This window comes from Scyliorhinus canicula, chromosome 16 (assembly GCF_902713615.1).
Source record: "Scyliorhinus canicula chromosome 16, sScyCan1.1, whole genome shotgun sequence".
NCBI lineage: Eukaryota > Metazoa > Chordata > Chondrichthyes > Carcharhiniformes > Scyliorhinidae > Scyliorhinus > Scyliorhinus canicula.
The window spans coordinates 63161064-63167063 of record NC_052161.1 but is presented as its reverse complement, the minus strand read 5'-3'; positions in this window follow the sequence as shown (position 1 = coordinate 63167063).

Here is a 6000-nt window from a genome sequence, read left to right as displayed (position 1 = left end):
TGGCCTGCGAACGGGGCCCACCGATCGGCGGGCGGGCACTCTTTTCTTTCCGCCTTCACCATGGTCTTCACCATGGCGGAGGCAGAAGTGAACAGCTCCCCTGCGCATGTGTGGGGATGACGTTAGCAGCCTGTGACGCTCCGGCGCATGTGGGGACTTCCGCCAGCCGGTGAAGTCCCTTCGGCCCCGGCTGGCGTTGCGCCAAAGGCCTTCCACAACAGCCGGCGGGACGGGAACCACTCCAGCGCGGGTCTAGCCCCTCAAGGTGAGGGCGTGGCCCCTAAAGGTGCGGAGACTTCCGCACCTTTTGGGGCGGCCCGATGCCGGAGTGGTTCACGCCACTCCATCACGCCAAGATCCACCGCACCGTGGGGTAGGGGAAAATCTCGGCCCTGGTGACTGCCGTTTATTGGGCTCAGCCAAGGATCTCCGGAGGAATTTTAGAATAACATCTAATTTCATTTGTGTTGCGGCTCTGGGTCAAGTGTAGCTGGAATTAACATAATTTCAGCGCTCGGTCTAGGATCTTTGGAATGGTGGACAGTGATGATTTGGGGTACAGTATATTTAAAAAATACTTCAGTTTTGTAAAAGTATAACTGGATGGCTCTGGAAGCTGCTAAGGCTTTTCTTCAGGTGCAAGACCTGACCTTGGTTTATTTCCAAGGACTTCGGAAAGAAAAGTTAATTGAATTGGCAAGTGAATTAAACGTAGAGATGTTGGTTGAAGCTAGGTAGGTAGAGATAATTTAAGCGATCGCTCAGCATTTAAATTTGAAAGAGGTTCCAGAAACGCAGCCTCGGTCATGGCAAAATTCTATGGAATTAGCTAAGATCCGGTTACAAATGAAATCATTAGAACATAGAACAAAATGAAAGAGAATGTGGTACAGTGGTTAGCACTGCTGCCTGCGGTGCTGAGGACCCGGGTTCGAATCCTGGCCCTGGGTCACTGTCCGTGTGGAGTTTGCACATTCCCCCCGTGTCTGCGTGTGCCTCACCTCCACAACCTAAAGATGTGCAGGGTTGGACACGCTAAATTACCCCTTAATTGGAAAAAACATAATAATTGGGTCTTAATTTAAAATAATCAAAAGGGAAAAGAGAATTGAAGATGTGGAAAAAACAGATTTGGAGTTGCAAAGTGCATTTGAGTGAGGAAACAATTTTATTAGGTGGATATGAGCATTGGGAATTGAAACTACCTATGAGGTTCTGAGAGTGATCATTCCCTAGCCACTAGACAAGCAGCAATAATGGCTGATGATTATGACTGATCCATAAATTTAAACATATGTTCCCCCATAATTTTGAAAAGGATAGGAAGTGGGACAGTGAAAGGAAGAAGGTCGTTAGCCAGGGAAAGGAACGGGTTGCTGGGAATACTCCGAGATCTCCTTCTCAGACCAGAAAGGAAGGTATTGAGGGTGGAGGGGAGACTCGGGTGGTTGAGGTGCTACCAGTGCAATAAAGTGGGACATGTTAATTCAGCATGTTAGAAGTTGTGAGGAAAGCCCACGGGACGTGTTGGAGTTCATAAGGAGGAATCTGAATAGCGAACAAAAGTGGAGAATATAACAGGGTACACTGTTTCTCTAACTAGGACTAGGAGACCTGATATAAACAGAGCAGGTCTGGTGAATGAGGTAGATGAGAGCTATGCAGGATTTTTGTCTAAGGGGAAGATAACTCCATTTTCATCAAATTATGTAGTCAAACCTATAACTATTTTAAAGGACACGGGTGCGAAGCAAACTCTTACTGAAGAGAGATTTGGTTTTCCCTCTGGAGAGTTCAATGAAAGCTCAGGTGTTATAGCCCAGTTCCCTTGTACAATGTACAATTGAAGTGTGATTTATTATCAGGTCCAGTAATTGTGGGTGTGGTTAAAACGATACCAGTGGATGAAATAGACTTACTTTTGAGAAATATTGGCAGGAGTGAAGGTTATAGCTTCACCTATGATTACAGGGAGTTCGAGGAAAGATTAGAAGACAGAACAGTTACAGGAACAGTTTCCAGATATTTTTCCATCCTGTGTGGTGGGTGACCAGAACAATGGCTAATCAAAGCTCATCACCAGAGATTAAAGTCACGCCACCACTGGATAGTAGAATAGCCGATACTATCCTTGAGGATGAGGATAATTCCGAGGAAATGTTTGGTCGGACTTCATTAATTGAGGCCCAGGAGGCAGCCTGAGAGATACATAGATTAGCACAGTTCGCTTTCGCAGAAGTTGAGGCTGAGGGGGTTCCAGAGTGTTATTATGTTAAGAACAGAGTTCTGATGAGAAAATGGAGACATCCCAAAAGACCTGTGGATGAGGAATGGACGGTTGTTCATCAGATAGTGGTACCACCCAAATATCATAGGGAAATACTGCTTAAAGCACATGAGATACCAATGGCAGAACATGTGGGAATTCGGAAAACCCAGGCATCAGTCAACAGACATTTTTCTTTGCCAGGGCTGCAATGTAGTGCAATTTTGTAGAAACTGTCATATCTGTCAGGTAATAGGTAAACTACAACATGTGATTAGAGCAGTGCCTTTAATACTCACACCAATGTTTGAAGAACTTTTTAGTCGGTAACGTTTTACAACTTTTTGGTAGATTGTGTAGGACTGTTGCCTAAACTGAAAGTAGGACATCAGTACATTCTTACAGTCATAGAAATGACCACCTGATTTCCAGAAGATATACCGTTATGAATAATTACAGTTATGGTAGTAGTGGTAAAGTTGACGCAGTTCTTCACACTCCAAGGCCTACCCTTAAACATGCAATCTAACCAGGGTTCCCAATCTATGTCTACGATTTTCCAGGACAAAATTCATAGTTTAGGTAGCAAGCAACTGAAGTCGACCATCTATCACCCACAAGGTCAGGGAGCTTTGGAGAGATATTATCAGATTCTCAAAACCATGATTAAGGCCTATTGCCACGAATATCCAAGAGATTGGGGCGAGGGATTAGATTTTTTACTATTTGCCCATTTGAATTGGTCTATGGCCGAGAAATACTGGGTCCATTCAAGTTGATGAAAGAGATTTCTAAAACAGAAGGGCAAATCCTCAAAATTACATTACATGTTCATGTTTCTGGGAAGATTCACAGCAGCTTGTCAGTCAGCACAAGAGCATTTAAAAGTTTCAGGAGAAAGAATGGAAATGTGCTCAGACAGACATGCCAGGTTCAGAATATTCCAAGTTCCAGGTTGGAGCTGAGATACTTTGCAGGGAGAACCTCTGACAGCTAAATTCAGCAGCCCCTATAAGGTAGCTAGGAGAGTGAGTAAGGTGACTTACGTAATATATAAAAAAGGACAGCGATAGTAAGACTGAAGCAGGGGAAGAGGTCGACAGTTCACAGAGTGACCCTCTGTGGTATGACGAGCAAATACGGTATATATTGAGTTTGCCTATTTAAATGAAAAGCAATAAAAAGATCTTATAAGGATACTGCAAAAGAATTAGCAAATTTGTCGGGACACGCCGGGGTGCACTGCACTTACTGATCATGAGGTAGATGTAGGTGACTCCAACCCAATAAAACAGCATCCATATCAACTGAACCCACAGAAACTAGCTCAGATAGAAGCAGAAATCCAATATATGTTGGAGAATCATTTAATTGAGCCAAGTAAGAGTAGCTGGAGTTTGATGGTCGTGTTAGAACCTAAGCTGAAATGAAAATCAACCTGTTGTCGGGATGTTGGCAGGTTTCTTTAATGCACAGTGCTAAAGAGATATTTAACTCTGTGACTCCCAGGAGATTGTATCAGGGGACTGAATTCTTCTGCCCCGCCCACCGCAAGAACACCATGGGTGAGATGCCAACAATGGAAAAATTCATTGACGCCAGGCGAGATTCTCTGGTCGGCTGACGAACGCAGCCGGAGAATCCTCCCCAGTGTAAGGTGATGCATTCGGATTCAAAGATGCACCAGCTACATTCCAACGACTCATGTACCAAGTAGTGTCCAGAGCACCTAACTGTGTGGTCCATTTGAACAATGTGGTAGTTTACAGTAACATGTGGAAGGATCATGTGGAACAATTGGAGAAGTTATTCAAACAACTGCTGTTGGCCAAATTAGTCATCAATTTGGCCTAAAGAGACTTTGACAACGCAAAAGTGACCTACCTTCAGCACATTATGGGACAGGAACGAGTGGTACCCAGAATGGCCAAAGAAAGGGCAGAAATAGATTTCTCCATTATCAAACCCAAATGGAAAATTATGAGGTTCCTGGGTATGTGTTGATTCTTTTGGAAGTTTGGACCAACTTTTGTACCATAACAGTATCTTTGACCAATGTATTGCGGAACAAGCAAAAATGGGATGGTCCGTAGAATATCAAACAGCTTTTCAGAAATTGAGGGCCATATTTATAAGTGAACCAGTGTTGGTCGCCCCTGACTTTTGTATGTAAGATTTCTTCCTTTTGACTTCTCTTTGATCCCATCTCTTTTCTTTTATTATTTATGGTCTGTGGACCCATACTTGGAATGTGTCTCTAAGCAGAGGACTCAAGCTGAAACAGCCTGCTAGTCAAGATAGTGTGTGTTCCTGGCTTTTTTTGGAGAGGAGAAGGCAGACTTGTCGGCGCTGAGAGAATCTCGGGAACCAGCTTTGGAGGAAGTTAGCTCGGTTGGCTGGCTGGCAACGTGTGGGTTGGTAGTGGACAAGGTTCTGGCTGACAACAGTGGTTGGTTCCTGCGTGATGCTTTTGAGAGAATTAGGGAGAAGTGATTAGGCCTTGAAAGGAGAAGGAGCTCTTTGTCCCTCTCGCTGATGTTTTATTGTTTGAAAAACTGAGTGCCAGGCACACCTATACAGTACATTTGAAATTATCTTGAATCTACAGAGAAAGTAGGCAGCCTTGCCAGCAAAAAACATCTCAAGCCAAGAAGGACAAAGTATCAAAACTAAAGCTTGAACTCCTGAAAGAATTTAACTGGAAGCCATCTGATTGCATCTGATATCCCTTATCCTTTTGTGAGGGCCGCCACAAGTTTCCTAGCATCTAGCACGAGTTTCCAGAGTCAATAGAAAATAACTTTATTTACAACATGCACACAGCAGCAGTGGTTCACCACTGCTTCCTTCTCTAGCAGGTACCACACTGGCCAGCTCTATTATACAGCTGCAACTACCAGTGACTGCCCCGCACCCCCTCATTTGGGGGCAGCTCATATTCTGCATATGGGGTAACCAATTGCCCCAGCCAATAGAATCCGGGCAGGTTATAACAGTATTATATTCTCCACCACACTTTTCCTCTCGTGTGTGTGTGTGTATAGAGTGGGGGGAGTTGGGAAGGGGTTGTCGAGAAAGGGGTATTAGGGAGTAAGTTACATTTCTATCGGTTTAGTTATTTTGCTGCAAGATAATAAAAGGTTATTTGTGTTTACATTTCACACACCTGGTGACTGCAGTTTACTGGGCTCAGCCAAGAACTTTGGTTATTTTAAAATAACACCTAATTTCACTTGTGTTGTGAAACTGGGTCAAGTGGAGCTGGAACTGACCGCACACTAGCACAGTGGGTAGTGACAGTGTTAACTCTTTTCTTATTGGGGGAAGCACACAATGTGTTCTGGGTGGGGGATTTCAATGTCTATCACCAAAAGTGGCTCGGTAGCACCACTACTGACCAAGCTGGCCAACTCCTGAAGTAAGTCGCTGCTAGACTGGATCTGTGGCAAGTGGTGAGGGAACCAACAAAAGGGGAAAATTTACTTGACCTATTCCTCACCAATCTACCTTTTGCAGCTGCATCTGTTGATGACATTATCGGTAGGAGTGACCTCCGCACTGTCTTTGTGGAGATAAAGTGTGGTCTTCACATTCTCTTGTTGTGTGATAAAGCCACCGTGCTAAATGGGATAGACTTCGAACAGACTCAAAACTAGACATCCATGAGGCGCTGTGGGCCACCAGCAGCAACAGAATTGTACTCAGCCCCAATCTACAACCTCATGGCCAGACAC